Below are 17,449 nucleotides of genomic sequence, written 5' to 3'. Positions count from 1 at the left end.
TGTCCAGTCACACGTTGACCAATCTGGCGTAGCAGTAGAAGATTGCAAAATGAAAGCTGAAGTTTTAAATTTCTCATTTAAGGAATCGTTCACGCAGAAGAATCGTACAAACATACCGTCGTTTGACCATCGCACAGACTGCTGTATGGAGGACATAATAATAAGGTCCCTGGTGTAGAGAAACAACTGAATGAGTTGAAAGCAAATATATCGCCAAGTCCTGATGGAATCCCAATTCGTTTTTACGATATGTACTATGTAGCGTAGGTCCTTTATTTAGCTTGCATTTATCGCGAAACTCTCGCGAAAAGTCCCAAGCTACTTTAAAAATGTCGCAGGTTACTCCTATTGTAGGGTAAAGAAAAAGGGTTAAAGAACGGACCCGCAAGATTACAGACTACTATCCCTAACATCGGTTTGCTGTAGAATAGTTGAACATAATCTCAGCTGCGCGGGGTAGCCGCGCGGTCCAGGGCACGTTGTCACGGTCCGCGCGGCTTACTCCGTCGGAGGTTCGAGTCCTCCCTCGGGCATGGGTGTGTATGTTGACCTTAGCATAAGTTAGTTTAAGTTGCATTAAGCAGTATGTAAGCTTAGGGACCGATGACCTCAGCAGTTTGAGGGGGGGAGGGGGGGGGGTTGGGTTGTCTGGGGGAAGAGGCCAAACTGCGAGGTCATCGGTCTCATCGGGTTAGGGAAGGAAGTCGGCCGTGCCCTTTCAAAGGAACCATCCCGGCATTTGCCTGGAGCGATTTAGGGAAATCACGGAAAACCTAAATCAGGATGGCCGGACGCGGGATTGAACCGTCGTCCTCCCGAATGCGAGTCCAGTGTGCTAACCACTGCGCCATCTCGCTCGGTAGCAGTTTGGTCCCATAAGATCTTACCACAAATTTCCAAATTTCCATAATCTCAGTTCTAATATAATAAATTTCCTTGGGAGGGAAAAATCTACTATCCACAAATCAGCATGGTTTTAGAAAGCATCACTCGTGCGAAACTGAGCTTGCCCTTTTCTCACATGATATCCTGTGACTATAACACATCTGAAATGATGCCGCACTGCCGAGTGTTAACGAGTATATAAGCACACGGAAAGGTTCTCAGATATGTGATTAGCTCGAGGATTTCGTAAGTCACAGATCTCAGTATGTTGTCCTCGACGGCGAGTGTTCATCAGAAACAAGGGTATCTCGAGAAGTGCCCCAGGGAAGCGTGATAGGATCCCTATTGTTTTCTGCATGCATTACTCGTAATGATCCGGCAAACAGAGTAAGCAAAAGTCTGCGGCTGTTTACTGATAATGCTTTGGTGTACAGTAAGGTGTCGTCACCGAGTGCCTGTAGGAGGATACGAGATGACGTAGACAAAATTTCTAGTTGGTGTGATGAATGGTAGCTAACTGTAAGCGTAGAAAAATGTAAGTCAATGCAGGTGAGTTGGAAAAACAAACCCATATTGCTCGAGAACTGCATTGGCAGTGTGCTGCTTGACATAGTCAGTACGATTAAATATCTAGGCGTAACGTCGCAAAGCAACATGACATCGAATGAGCATGACAGGATTTTAGTAAGGAAGGCGAAAGGTCCACTTCGCTTCACTGGGGAATTGTAGGAAAACGTGGCGCACCTGTAAAGGAGACCGCATATAGGCCACTAGTGCGACCCGTTGTCGAGCAGTGATATAGTGTTTAGGATACGCACCAGGTCAGATTAAAGGAAAACATAGAAGTAATTGAGCGACGCCCTGTCGGACTTGTTCCAGGTAGATCCAAACAACGCCCAAATATTGCGCGTATGCTTCGGGAACTCAAATGGTAATCACTAAAGAGACGGCGACGTTCTTTTCGAGGAGCACTACTGAGAAAGTTTAAGAGAATCGGCATTTGAGTCTGAGTGAAGAACGATTGTGCTGCCACTAACGCACATTGCCCGTAAGGACCACGAAGATGAGATTAGAGAGATTAGGGCGCATACGGAGGCATACAGACAGTCGTTTTTCCTTCGCCCCATTTGCGAGTGGAACAGGGAAGGAAATTACTAGTAGTGGTACTATCCCCGCAGCATACGGTGGCTTGCGGAGTATGTATGTAGATGTAGACGATGTTCATCCAGTATTTGAGAGTGAGAACATTTAGCGACTCCCTACAAATTTTATACATCATTTCAAAACATTCTGCAACTCGTTTTTGTTGACACCTTCCACAAAATAATGAAACGAGGAAAAGCTTATGGCTTACTACGTTTACACTGTACGTGCAGTCAGACTTCAGTATCAGAAATGACGTTTCAGTTTATTACTTCTTCAAGACACACTGCGGACAGTACCCTATATGGCATTGTATGCACCTGCAAAATTGTATCACTCTGTGACTTATATTTCACAGAATATGACGTTATAGATGTGGAGCTGCAAGAAACGGATATTTTATACATAAGAGTTGGGTTCTTTACGGAATCGGAGTTGCAGTTTACTGGTTACCAAAGATTTTGAGATCCGCTCGCCGGACTCAAAAATGTACACCGCTAACAGTTCGTAACCCGCCTCCAACTTACTTCTAACAATTTTCAACGATAATGTCCTCAAAAATGTATCACCAATACAATTAAAACGCAACATGTCAAAAAATAAAAAAATACGCTACCGAAAGAAATATATCGGCATCAATCAAACTTCACTAGTCACATTTATCTAACACTGCCTCGAGCTATCTAATGACTCCACTGTTTGACACAGGCCGCTTCTTACAAACCACGTGCCATTCCCTAATGAGAAGCCTGGCTTACAAACCCCGAAAAACTCGCAGAACACTATATCGGCGCAGGGGGGGGGGGGAGAGGGGGGGGGTGTAGGCACTTCCCAGTTCTCCCCAAGTTTTTCGCAGTGTTTCCCTGGTTACAGCAGATCACTAAATCTCCCAACCAGAAATCAATTATATTCTCGACCCAGTATCTGTCCACAAAGGTCAGTACTTCAAACATCACCCTCCCCCCACCCCCAAATCAGCCACAGGCACGCTGTCGATTAGCTTGCCCGATTTCACGGGTTCCAAAGTGCTTCGCGACAACCCATCTTTCAACCAATAAGACTCAATAGCTGCATGGAGGCAATTTCACCGACAATTTTCCATCGGAAAACATCATTTCCTACCAGGGCTTTTAAAAGGTTTGTTTCCATCGGGTGGCGGAGCCTGTCATATTGCGAAGATCACTCTCCCTGGGGCAGGCGTCGTATCGCCTCATCCACAGCCTGTTTAGAAGGCTAGCAGAACACCAGCCCATTGTCTTCAGGTTGGAGGAAACGAACACCTCCCTGACACAGGAAACCAGTTCCAGAGTACACAACAGCCACGTTACGAGCACGCAGATGTGTTGCATTACATTTCAGACACCGGCGTAAGGTCTTCATCACACATTGCACTGATTTAACGCCAGAGTGCTGTAGACTTCATTGTTCCGTGTCGCTAAGATGGGACAAGTGTCTCAGAGTACAAACCTAAACAGAAAATACCAAGAACTCATTTTTCAAGATGAAATATAAAAATATGTTTTCGGTATTCTACATATCGCTAGCTTAGGGATCTTGCAGATACATTTAGAGCACTAACATCAAGGACAATGGCACAAAATATGCTTCATATGTTAATCGAATAACATGAAAGTAAAACATAGTGCCAAAGAAAGTACTCTGAGCCATGCTCTTTATAGCAATAGCAGTGCACGACTAAAATATTTCATCAATGTAAGAAGACAACAACTGACTCCGGATGGTGCTTCGAAATACACGCGTGTACACGTTCAGCGACTCATTGCAGGTGCAGAAGACGTCTTAAAGGAAGCATTAATTGCAACTACGTATCAGCTAGTTAATGGTTTTCTTGTCAAGTTCTGAAATTCTTGCAAAACGCTGTTTCCTTCACATTGTGGCAATCCGGACGTTACTGAAAGCAGGATACTTGTGCTCGATATTGGTAACAGTTTGCTCCTAGCTTGGGTAGGTCATTGGTAGATTGTGACGCCTTGAACTAAAGAAAGTCATCTGGTGATGATAGTTTAAAGCGCCAGCAGTTCTCACAGCGAGAAGAAAGTTAACATGTGAGGGATGGTACCTAAGATTTAATGCTCGGGGCCTCAAATAGCTAAGGCAAAGTCAGCATGCAAATGTTATAAGGCTCACAGGCTGCTGCAAGCCAGCTCCACGACTTATACGTCACTATCTCAGTATCTCAGTTCGTTTTTTGGCGTCACAAGAGTGAGAGTTTCGTTCCAGACCTTCCAGTGCCAGAAATAATCGCTGGCAGGAACCTGAGCGTCAGAATCCAGCAACGCTAGGCACCAGAAAACGCATTCGATCGCGAAATTTTGTAGTACACGAACAGGGAAGCTAAACTAAATGGTGAAAAATATGGACTTCGTGAATTTGTCAAATGACATGATTACGTACAGCAAAGGCAGCACCTGAATAAGATCAAAGTACTGTAGATAATACAGTAACCAGAGAGAAGCAAATATCATTGCATAGTGTGATGTGTTGGTGAATGTGCCAACACCTTGTAGATAGAGGAGGCCGAAATGCACGCTATCTAACGCAGACGGGCGTGAATTCTGGAACAGGATAAATAGTGAATGCTAATAAGAAAAGTATGCAGCTCCTCGAATACTTAACTTTATTCGATCCTTGTGGTACATCTCTCTTGATAATACAAATAAGACTATCAAACTATGTAAGGCTAATGGCGCCTTGCTAAGTCGTAGCCATGGACTTAGCTGAAGGCTATTCTAACTGTCTCTCGGCAAATGAGAGAAAGGCTTCGTCAGTGTAGTCGCTAGCAAAGTCGTCGTACAACTGGGGCGAGTGCTCTTCCGTATCTCGAGACCTGCCTTGTGGTGGCGCTCGGTCTGCGATCACACAGTGGCGACACGCGGGTCCGACATGTACTAAATGGACCGCGGCCGATTTAAGCTACCACCTAGCAAGTGTGGTGTCTGGCGGTGACACCACATAGTGCTTAGAGCCATTTGAACCATTTGAAGATCGAAGTAAAATAATGCACAACAGCGACGCTACTTCTTTAATTATATACTAATTCGTTCATTCATTCACACTGCATTTGTGAATCAAAACATAACGTTCAAAGTAAATAAATGTCTGGCAGCAGCTACATGTTGGAAACCGCGCCCTTTCTCACAGTGAACAAGGCATGTTAGCCATGTGAAAACAGTGTTTCGCAAACCTCTTCTTAACTCCACTGTACAGCACTTCGCGCTCGGGCATTAGGCGGCTCCTGTGGGGCCGAGGGAGTGACAAACAACCGACGCACGCGAAAGTTTAAAAGCTGTACTGCCACAAGGTCATAACTGCACAATATCAGAATTATGACCCAAATTTTCTCTCAGGATCCACTGCTCGGGGTTGATATCCGCAAGTTATCTTTTTTCTCCTTAAAATATGAGGTCGAATTTGTTGTTTCCTTGTGAGAGGGTTATTAAGCTTACGCAGAGAAAGGATGAAGGAAAGCTCGCAAGTTTGTTGCACCCACAGGAGAGCGTCCTGTATATACTGAAAAACCTGAACTGGCACACTTGAAGATAGACGGTGCCTATACCACAAAAGGGTACGAAACAATATTTTGAGAACCTGCATTAAGTGACAAATCTAGGAATATTTTAGAACTCCACGAATCGTTCCCGTAGGTCTAGTGATGGCAAGATTACATTATTACACCTCACGGAGAGGTATCTAAGCAATCATTCTTCCTGTGCTCCACTCACCAGTGGAACGGACAAATCCAGAGACGCTCTCTAGTATTCGTTCACTGAAGACCACTGATCAAATCTGTGATTTCTCTAAATCACTTAAACCAAATACAGGGATGGTTTTTTGGTAAGTTTCCCGTCGCCCCCAACCGGAATTTGATTTCCTTCTCCAATGCCGTCTACGGGACGTAAATCCTGATAAGCATTTCTGTAATTCTCTCATCGACAACAAGATGTTAAAGCACCATCGTCTTTTCCAACAACGAAAAGATTAACTAATACTATTGAAAACAAGCGTAGACACTGCCTAGTGGCGCCATTAGACTTGCGACGGCTCTTGCAGGTCGAGCTGAACACCGCGTTGGCAAATGAGGGCATCGGTTTCACGACCCCACCAGTTGCTCCATCTGCGCTCGAGAGCCCAGCTGGTGCCTAACGATAGTCAGCGCCAGATGAGGCGCAGACCTCACGGAGATGCCCAGAGCAGACGAAGGATACACTAGAAGACGAGAAAAAGAGGCAACTACCGGATTTAAACAATGTCCAGACGGGGAGAATAAACGCCACAAAAGAAGGAGCGAGAAGTAGTCAGCAATCGCAGCTGAGACTGACGACATCACGCTTCTGCGACGGCGTTCGACTTCGAGGCAGCCGATACAAACTGTGGTGGCGGAAGGCAAATTCCCCGTCAGAATATGAGCGGAAAAGGAAGGAGAAGTTGTGGCGTACCGTTCCCAATTACCAGACTTCGCGCAAATGTCTCGGTTAAGTTCTAGATTTCTCCTTAACGTCTCATCGTTCGAGGATATGACACACAGTTGATGGTGATCATTCTGGCGGAGAGAAACATTAATCTCAGCGGCTCTCTTAATGATATTTGAAGGAAGCAAGCCATGTGCTGGCACCGTGTTTCACCCCTCCGCACCCCTCCTCCTCCCACTCTCCCACCCCCATCCTGTCTCTCTCTCTCTCAACAGATCGCAGACGTGACCCTAACTAGTGACTGAATCGTCGCAGGAAGTTACTTGGCGAAATTTAGAACGTAATGATGCAAAGCAACATTTATATCCCGTTTTGTATGATGAAAGTTTCGAACATCTCTAACAAGGTCAAACAAGATGTAAGTATCGGACGTGTAACAAAAAAAAAGCACACACTTTTTCATGTTCCACTCAAGAATTGTCAAATATTGGAATTAAAAATTAGTTTTTGGAATCATTCAGCACGATATCCTTCCTGAGCGGCACTACTTCCCTGGTTTGTTGTGTTTTTCATACAGCATGTTATCTTCAACACGAGCTCATGTTATTATTAAAATGTAAATTATGAATTTACATGATGTCTCATGTTCCGAAACAAATTACTGTTGCAATCCGGAGACTCAGTCAATTTTAAGAGAGTATCCTGGCGTCAGTTTATTAAGTGACACCTTTGGAAATACCCAAGACTTTTGCATCAAGTCTGACCTATACATCCCATACTGATTTTCTGCAGACAGCACCTATCCAAAGAAAAGCCACGTGTATAACGAATGTCTTCCTAGAATTTCTAATGCAACTTCTAACAGCTGACACCGCTTTTTTGTTCCCATCAGGTCGCCCTGCTAGGTTTCCGTACTTCCGTCCGCCTGCTTAGCTGGGTGGTAACTTGATCGCTTCTCATGCAAGCGGGCCCGGGTTCGATTCCTGGCCGGGTTGGAGATTTTCTCCGCTCGGGGGCTGGGTGTTATGTTGTCCTTGATGTGTTGGCAGAAGAGGCAACACCGTGTTGCTAGAGGAGGCCGAAATGCACGCGTTTAAGCTCACGCAAACTGGCGTGAGGTCTGGAACAGGACAATGTAATTAATATAGCCAATAAGGTACGTTGCTGCTGGAATACTTAACTTTAATCCATAATTGGTGTACATCGCTCTTGACGGTACATGTTTTACAATTTGAATATAAACTGGTAATGGCGCCTTGCTAGGTCGTAGCAAATGACGTAGCTGAAGGCTATGCTAACTATCGTCTCGGCAAATGAGAGCGTATTTGTCAGTGATTCATCTCTGGCAAAGTCTGCTGTACAACTGGGGCGAGTGCTAGGACGTCTCTCTAGACCTGCCGTGTGGCGGCGCTCGGTCTTCAATTACTGACAGTGGCGACACGCGGGTCCGACGTATACTAGCGGACCGCGGCCGATTTAAAGGCTACCACCTAGCAAGTGTAGTGTCTGGTGGTGACACCACAGTCCTCATCATCATTTCATCCTCATCAAGCCGCCCAGTGTGGCATCGACTGAAATAAGACTTCCACTTGAAGTGTGGAAGGTAGAAGACGAGATACTGGCAGAAGTAAAGCTGTGAGGACCGGGCGTGAGTCGTGCTTCGGTAGCTTAGATGGTAGGGCACTTGCCCGCGAAAGGCAAAGGTCCCGAGTTCGAGTCTCGGTCGGGCACACAGTTTTAATCTGCCAGGAAGTTTCAAGACTTCCACTTGACGGCCGTATTTCCCCGGACGGTGCTTCCCGGCCAACGATGCCCTACGCTCATTTCATTTCTGTACTTACAACTTCCAGACGCCCGTAAAAATTGTCCGGGGTTTTTGAAGAAAAAGAACAAATTTCACAGTCAGCTTATTATTACAGAAAAATTGTTATATACTTACAATCTTTTGTTGTTGGATGTCAAACGTGAAGCAACACGACTACTCGCGGTGCCAGTGGTAGTCTGTGAAAGAAAAAGATGAAACAACGTTAAGTTATTGTTGGACTGGTGATCGCTTGTGAGTATCCTGCCAAACTGAAATGCTATACGTCCCTCTGAGGCTTTGCGTTCTATCTTAACGGAAAGTAAATAACACATTCTAAGTACACCTTCTCGCAGAGATGATTTTGCGATAGTCATACAAAGAATGAAATTAGATTTTTTATATAAATTAGTTGGACAGTTCTGAGGTATTTTAGATTATGATAACAATTTTATAGGTGACAAAAAACTTACATCTTACGGAATTGAAGGTTATCCACTCAATAATATGAATAAAATGTCTGTAGCACATTGTTTTGGTAGTGACTCAGAAGAGATCTGAAACTCGTTTGCGGATGTCGACAAGCAGATTTCCATTTATAAATAAGGTCTTTGTAGAAGGTCCGTCAAGGATGCAGAAGATGTTGCACTAGATACACCTCGGCTACCCGAGTCTATCATAACGAGATGTAGGACATGAATTTCAGCAGCAGTTTACTACGATCCAGATTTCACGAGAAAAAGGTGGTCATCGCGTTGGAGGATGAAACATCTCCAACTGATCAGCGCAGAAACTTCTCGAATTTTCGAAACTGAGAAATGAGTTAACTTTCATTGCGGCAGAGTTCCGGTTCCCGCTACAAATGACATGTCAGCTTCAAGAAACATGGCAGCCTTTTCCGAAATTAGTAAAAATATGAATGGTGCCGTGCAAAAATTGGAGAGTGTGCAATGGAAATGGTGTTCATTAATTAGGGTTTGTGTATTGGAAAAAACCTAATCTTGACAAACTTAGAAAGATATCAAAAATTCTACAGACGGTGACAATTGTGTTGCAGTAGATACGAACCCTACAATATTTCAATATCTTAGCTTTGCTCCACTTGAACGTGTAAATGATGAGCCGGCCGGTGTGGCCGAGCGGTTCTAGGCGCTACAGTCTGGAACCTCGTGACCGCTACGGTCGCAGGTTCGAATCCTGCCTCGGGCATGGATGTGTGTGATGTCCTTAGGTTGGTTAGGTTTAAGTAGTTCTAAGTTCTAGGGGACTGATGACCTCAGAAGTTAAGTCCCATAGTGCTCAGAGCCATTTGTACCATTTTCTGTTAATGATGAGAAATAATTTTCTAATATGAATTATGTATTATCTGATTAAAGCTGACTCCAGAAAATATAAAACAGCATTTGTTTGTCATGTGCAATAAATAAGCCGATAAGAAATGTAATGAATAGGCATTCAAGAAAGATTCATTTTTCTGTCAAGCACAATCAGCATTTTGTTTAAAACTTTAAATTTACTTTAAAATATAATACAAGACGATGTTAATGCAAATATGCTAATTTTGTTACAGTCTGAATTGTGCAACGTACTAAATAAACAGGCATATCGTAAGGTGCCACTATGTTGCCTTTTATTGCCTATTTTAGCTACTTGCAAACCTTTTTACGTGCGCATTTTAACGATTTATAATGCCTAAACTTCGGATCTCTGTTTACAACACTCACGCTTAGTTGTGTTTTAACGAAGAACACCATGACACAACACAGTGATCAGGAACTTCGCGCCTCCGCTTCTTTTGCTTCCTGGCCAAATTTATGCCATTGAAGTTCTCGTGGACTTGATCCCATGTGGCTACTAGATACTCTAAATTCCATTTATGCAAACTATGGAGTGCAACTCAGCGAAGTGTTGTCCGCCGACAATAAGAAGAACCAGCTGCAATAAAACTCGTCAAGGCACTGACTTATACACTCCATTTGAAGAGCACGGAGGTCAATGGCGCTTTTAGATCACAAGGTACATTTTGTTGTGACTTGGCAAGACAGCCAAGCCACTAGGACGTGAAGCCGAAATGCACGCGTTTAAGCTCACGCAGGCTGGCGTGAGGTCTGGAACAGTTAAAGGAGTCTAGCAAATAAAGTACGTAGCTGTTGGAATACTTTAATCCATAATTGGTGAACATCGGTCTGACGGTACATGCATCACAAGATAAATAGCAATTGATAATGGCGCCTTGCTAGGTCGTAGCAAATGACGTAGCTGAAGGCTATGCTAACTATCGTCTCGGCAAATGAGAGCGTAATTTGTCAGTGAACCATCGCTAGCAAAGTCGGCTGTACAACTGGGGCGAGTGCTAGGACGTCTCTCTAGACCTACCGTGTGGCGGCGCTCGGTCTGCAATCACTGACAGTGGCGACACGCGGGTCCGACGTATACTACCGGACCGCGGCCGATTTAAAGGCTACGACCTAGCAAGTGTGGTGTCTGGCGATGACACCACACATTTCACAGCTGTTACGTACCTTGCTTAATTAACGTACCAACTAGGAGAGCACGACCGCAGACAGAGAGAACTGGTCAATTAACCCATCCCCGTGATGCCAGTCTTGGTATTCTAAAACTAACAATGTAGCACCTACTGAAAAAAGTGGTCTCATCACAAACTGTCTCCTACTCACAACTCTGGAGAAGCTTCACTGTGTTTCCAGAATTGCTCGTCCAGTCGTATGAGGTCAAGAAGCAGCCAAGAGGGAGGACAGGAGAGGGGCAAGAGAGAGGGGGAGAGAGAAGGGGGGGGGGGAGGAAGCCGTAACATCTGCAAAATCATCCTCTATCCGCACAGTCAAGAGGGTGAGCAAGCAAGGTGATGGTGGCATGGCGGGAGCCATCAATGCGAAGATTGGCTATTGTCCAATGAAAGGCTGACACCAAGCCATACAGAGACCTGGGCCAACTGGAAGCAAGTTGAGTGTCTGTGTAGCAGTGTCCAAGTGCAGACGGAAACGGCACAGATGGGGCAACGTGCTGGAGGCGATCTCGAGTGATTGCCTGCGTGCTCAAGAGAACACAGAACAGCTGAAAGAAAGCAGTATGTTCCCAGTTAAACGCACTGCCGCGGACCAGGACAAAGTTACAGCTAGAGTCCGCGGATATCCGCAGTAACATTTACTTTGCGGTTAAAACTTTGCATGCATGTGGACATCTGTGGGCGGCCGCAGTAACAATTACTCTGTAATTAAAAGTTAAAGATCAGTGTTAATAATACGGTTTCCATCTATTTGCGCATTACAATAATTATTGTTTAAGGCATCATAATTAACCCTTTGCCAGGCACATAAATGTGATTTTCACTGTGTCCATGTAGATGTAGACGTAGATGCAAGAGGTAAAGACGGCGACATGCCAGTCTTCCTTATTTTCCGTACAATTGCACATCCCCATTCTACTTCCGCCGTACCAACAGCTGTTTCAGTCGGTTTATGTAAGCTCAACTGGAATAATCAGAGGTAACTTAACGGAATTACCTAAATCTGCCATATGGCGACATGAAGACTGTTCTACAACATTTCATCTACTGGAATTTTCCCATGAAAGTGCAACTGCTATTTGCTCATCACATGCGACATAAAACATGCTCGGCATAAAATCAGTAATGCTGTCAGTGTTTCTCTGAAAATATTTACAAATTAATGCAACAGTAGTACAAAGTGTAATACGTGAACATGATATAACACCATGTGGATTAAAGTGCATTTGATAAACTAACAATATGACTAATATTCAACGATATGCAAGATATGACGACAATTGAAGAGTGGAAATGGAAGACGTTCATAGTGACATTTCTTCACAAAACGCGTTTTCAATGCCATTCTGGTCTCGGTTCTTTATTTCATGTACCCAGACGTGATCCAGGCGCCAAATGATGGAGGACAACTTTCAAATATGCGTCAGCAGATGGCACTTGGTCTTTGTGCCAAGCTGTTCTTTCCTCTGTAGATCAAAAATTCAAAATACATCACAAGTGTCTCCTGTTGACCAGAACACTACTACTGAAAAACCTAATGATTCATTTCTATACTTCTAGTATCACAAGCAGAAAAGTAGTGCCTCAGTGTTAACTGCAGTTGAAATAAAAACTTTCTTCCTCCTATTTTGTCGAAAACTGACATTTTTGAGATCGTGGCTGTGAATAAAACGCAAGTTGATTTTTGCAAACGTGCGGCGTTAGATTTTGAACCGAAGCTGTCCTTGTTTATATTACATTTGTTCTTGTTTACATTAGTTCTTGGAAAAAAACAGTTATTAGCTTTGAACAGCCATCTGAAGACGAAGCTGTCGGTTCAAAACCAGTATCGACGCTGTTCATGTAAGCAACTAGCATTATTAAGAGTGGCTGGTTGCTGTTTCCTTTTCTGCAAGAATCAACTTCTAAAAACGTTTCTTTTTGGCGCTTAGGATCAGTCAGTTTCCTGATGTGGCGCATAGAACGATCTTAATAAAGTCTTTATTTTCTAATTTGTCTCACTATTTTTTGAGGTGATGCAGCGTGCAACATAATTCCGTGCTTTCATAGTATCATCTGGATTTCCTGGATACAAATCAGATTTGTGCAAACTGAGATACCTTGTTTTATCATTCTCCTGAAAAATTCCATATTTGGAACTAACACCCAAACCTCCAGGTGAAACTCAGATCGGTACCAACGTTGTATGTCGATAGAGTATCAACCAAAACTCCTATTTACTTCGTAGTATGTGCTGCCGTCCAGCAGAACGGGCATAAACGTCAATTAAAAATAACACCAGCAATAGGGACCACAGAAAAAGCTAACTGTGAGTAATTAGGTGTAGCTTCCGTGGAGACTTCGGTAGAGCGCTAGATCGTCGTAGCAAGGGTCATGGGTACAAACCTCGATGACGACTTTTTTATACTGCATTATGCGTGAAAGTGTTATATGGGACAACATGTTTATGATGTGTAAAAGGGCTGTTTGGCGTTTACACCAGTGTTCTCTTGGCAGTCTGCTTTCGCTTAGTTTTTTTGAAAGCAGTAAACATAGAGAGTACATTTGTAGTTTCACAGAATATAAAAGCATACAGAAAAATAAAGAAACAATTGTATCACATGTAAGGAAGTAATGGTTGTGGTGGTGGTGGTGGTTGTGCTGGTAGTAGTAGTAGTAGTAGTAGTAGTAGTAGTAGTAATAGTAATAATAGGCTGATAATAAACATAACAAAACTAATAGTAGTAATAATAAAAAGTAATTAGATCAGTTACATAGTACATTACGTCCAAAAATTAATGCAAACATGCAGAAACACACACACACACAAAGTGTCATTGATTCAGGAACAAAGGCTTCACAGTAATGGTTGCATACGAAGAAGTGTGTGTAGCAAATTACATATAACAGTTTCACGCGTAAACAGTTTTAAAAAGTTGTCATCAGTGGAGTTTGAACGCGGAATCTTTGGTACGACAACCTCGCGCTCTACCACCTTACCCAGGCGAAATCTACAAATACTCATCAATAAGCTTTTCCTGTGCTTCGTAGTTGTGGTGTTAATTTTAATTATCGTTTACACCCGTTCTACTAGACGACAGGAGTTTCGGTTGATACTCTGTCGACATACAACGTTTTGTACCGAGCTGAGTGTCTGACATATGGAGGTTTAGGTGTTAGAACGTTTCCCCACTTCCACTCTTCAATTATAACACGAATTCATTTCATTTCGTAATGTTCAGGAATGTTTTCCTGGCAATTTCACAAGATCTGATTAAATAATAACGGTAGATGTCACTCAAGGAACACAACATGAAAATGAGAGACTGGTGAATTAAAATGTGATCATTATCGGCTTCTTCGTTACACGTCCATGGTTCATGCAAAGTTAATTACGAGGAGCGATTTCAGCAGGCCAGGTCCGAAACAACCGTCATAACTCCAAACGTACCAACGGGTTAAAATGGTTTACAAAATTTTAATATCCGTGGAAGCCGATAAAACACTTGCGGGTTCGGACAGCATTTTTCTTATCCGCTTGGACCTCTAGTTACATCGAGAGCTCGTATTGTAGCCAAATATTTTTGAAATATCCTCTTGATCCGCTTCCTATTTGTATAAAATTACGGTTGCATGTGATATATGTATGGTCCGTATTGGCCTTGGTATATGTGCTCATGACTCGACAAAGATGAATAACAACTCTTGATTACCATTTCGCAATCGCCGACTGTAAAATGAATATCGAACGACGCAGAAAGAAAGCATATATACACTGAAAAGTAAAAGAAACTGGTATAGGCATGCGTATTCAAATACACAGATATGGAAACAGGCAGAATACGGCGCTGCGGTCGGCACAGCCTATACAAGATAACAAGCAGATCCCGGGATCGAGTCCTGGTCGGGGCACACATTTTCAACTGTCCCCATCGAGGTATAATCAACATCACCCGTCGGCAGCTGAGGGTTTCAATTAATTATCATTCATTCTCGAGAAGCTGCACGTCATCAATGGTATCTGTTCTTTCGAGAACAGTTACTATCTTCCTATAAGATAACAAGTGACTGGCGCAGTTGTTAGATCGATTGTTGCTGCTACAACGGCAGGTTATCAAGATTTAAGTGAGTTTGAATGTGATGCTATAGTCGGTGCGTGAGCGATGGGACACAGCATCTCCGATGTAGCGTTGAAGTAGGGATTTTTGCCTACGACCATCTCACGAGTGTACGGGACCGTGAATATCATAAATCCGGCAAAATATCAGATTTCCGACATCGCTGCGGGTGGAAAAAGATTGTGCAAGAACGGGACCAACGACAACTGAAGAGAATCGTTCACCGTAACAGAAGCGCGACTCTTCCACAAATTGTGCATATTTCAGTGCTGGGCCATCAACAAGTGTCAGCGTGCGAACCATTCAACGAAACATCATCGACATGGGCTTTCGCAACCGAGGGCCCACTCGTGCACCCTTGATGACTGAACGACACGAAGCTTTACGCACAGCCTGTCAACACTGACATTTGCCTGGTCGGATGAGTCTCGTTTCAAATTGTATCGAGCGGATGGACGTGTACAGGTATGAATCCATGGACCCTGCATGTCAGCAGGGGACTGTTCAAGCTGGTGCAGTTGGAGTGAAATGGGACCTCTGATACCTCTAGATACGACTCTAACAGGTGACAGTTACATAAGCACTGTGTCTGGTCACCTGCATCCATTCATGTGCCTTGGCCATTCAGACGGACTTGGTCAATTCCAGCAGGCCAATGACACACCCTACACCTTCAGAATTGCTACAGAGTAGCTCCAGGAACACTCTTCTGAGTTTGAACACTTCCGCTGGCCACCAAAGTGCCCAGATATGAACGTTATTGATTATATCTGGAATTCCTTGCAACTTTCTGTTCAGAGGAGATCTCCACCCCCTCGTACTCTTACGGTTTATGCCCTGCAGGATTCATGGTGTCCGTTCCCTCCAGCACTACTCCAGACATTAGTCGAGTCCAAGCCACGTCGTATTGCGGCACTTCTGCGGAGGCCCTACACGATATTAGGCAGATGTACCAGTTTCCTTGGCTCTTCACTGTACATTATTGTTTTGAGGTCGCCGGTCTCACGTGTGCCGAAACGGATACACGGAAGAAAATAGCGTTCTACAATCGAGAAGAGGAGAACTTGTTACGGCTTTTGGAGCGGCGAGCCGCAGGCACCCTTTCAGTCGATCAAAAAGCAGCTGCGCAGTAGAAACGAGGCTGCAGGCGTGAAGAATCGCTTCCTGGCAGGCCGCGTCTTTTTGTGGCGGGGCGCTCCGCCAGCCGTGGCGATCAGGTTGCGGTGGCGGCGGCAGAGGCGGCCGTTCTAGGTCAGTGGACCGGGCAAGTTGGTCAGCGAGCGCACAGCCGCGCCCAGCAGCCGACCGCGGCCGCTGGCTGGCTGGTTGGCAACAGCCACTCTCGCGGTTCTGGCCACAGCGGACCACGGGCCGCCAGGCTGGCAGCAGGCGAGGCTACCAAAAATCACGAGGATGGCATGCAGCAAACGTCAAATTGACATCAAGCTCATTAGTCATTACATGCTTGGACATGTAAATGATTAGCACCTTTGCGAAACTGTACGGAATGGGCAAAAGTACCACAATCTACATTCTGCATATAAAGAAATATTATGCAGTGGGTTCGTTATTAGTGAGAACATTATGTTGTGCCTCGTCTAAGAAGGACAAACATTTACCAGTGTACGTCGAAATTCAACAGCGGCGGGGTCGTGACCTATTGGGACTGCAATTTATTGTTCCGCGATATTGCTGCTTAAGTTCGTCGCATCACGGGAATGTTATGTGAATACACTGTTGTTGGGTTCAAGAGGACCACACTCAACACCATGTAGGGTTATAGGATGTCAATGGTCCTACATGACTAGCGCCCGAGAAGACACACATTCGCTGAGCTGTGCACGATCGTACTGCCATGTGAATTTCCTTAAATCAGGAAGCAGAAAGGTACCCAAACCGACATTGTGACAATTAAGACTGTTGATAAAATATCGATATTTTTCCATAATATATCAATGTATATTGCCGATGCTCACTCCCCGATACATCGATATCAAAAGGGCCGAATCTAGTGCCGATATATGTATATTACATTATATTTCTTTCACAATTTTCGATAAATATTTTACGTTGTTCTTTTGAAATTGTAGTAGAACATAATTTTACTTTCACTGTGGGAAGGAGTGTTACAATTTTTTGAGCTTTCATCACTCCAATCTTTCTCTTTGACTGTCTGAAGCAGGTAGATGCGGCACAAAAGAAGTCCAATTGCACTGTGGGATGGCGGTACGGATAGAACAACAAGATTTCTGATGTTAAGAAATAACACACAAGTTGCGTTAACAAACAATTTTTAATGCAAAAATGGTTCAAATGGGTCTGAGCAGTATGGGACTTAACATCTGAGGTCATCAGTCCCCTAGAACTTAGAACTACTTAAACCTAACTAACCTAAGGACATCACACACATCCATGCCCGAGGCAGGATTCGAACCTGCGACCGTAGCAGTCGCGCGGTTCCGGACTGAGCGCCTTAACCGCGAGACCACCGCGGCCGGCTAACAAGGTCAACACCACGCACAGGAGACGCACCACGTCCTCTTTACATCAGTTTCTGCGTAGAGCA

At 44.2% G+C, this 17,449-nt stretch overlaps 1 long non-coding RNA gene across 1 annotated transcript in view; it reads right to left on the bottom strand.

Moving 5' to 3' along the window:
* Positions 1-17,449, bottom strand: part of LOC124798253 — a 129,475-nt gene that overhangs the window by 59,810 nt on the left and 52,216 nt on the right. Inside the window, exon 2 of the long non-coding RNA XR_007016929.1 lies at positions 8,398-8,459. This is a non-coding gene — a long non-coding RNA (uncharacterized LOC124798253). The remainder of the gene's footprint in view (positions 1-8,397; positions 8,460-17,449) is intronic.

The sequence above is a fragment of the Schistocerca piceifrons genome, chromosome 5 (assembly GCF_021461385.2).
Source record: "Schistocerca piceifrons isolate TAMUIC-IGC-003096 chromosome 5, iqSchPice1.1, whole genome shotgun sequence".
Classification (NCBI taxonomy): Eukaryota; Metazoa; Arthropoda; class Insecta; order Orthoptera; family Acrididae; genus Schistocerca; species Schistocerca piceifrons.
Note: the sequence above shows the minus strand (reverse complement) of the source record. Positions and strands in the feature narration are given on the sequence as shown.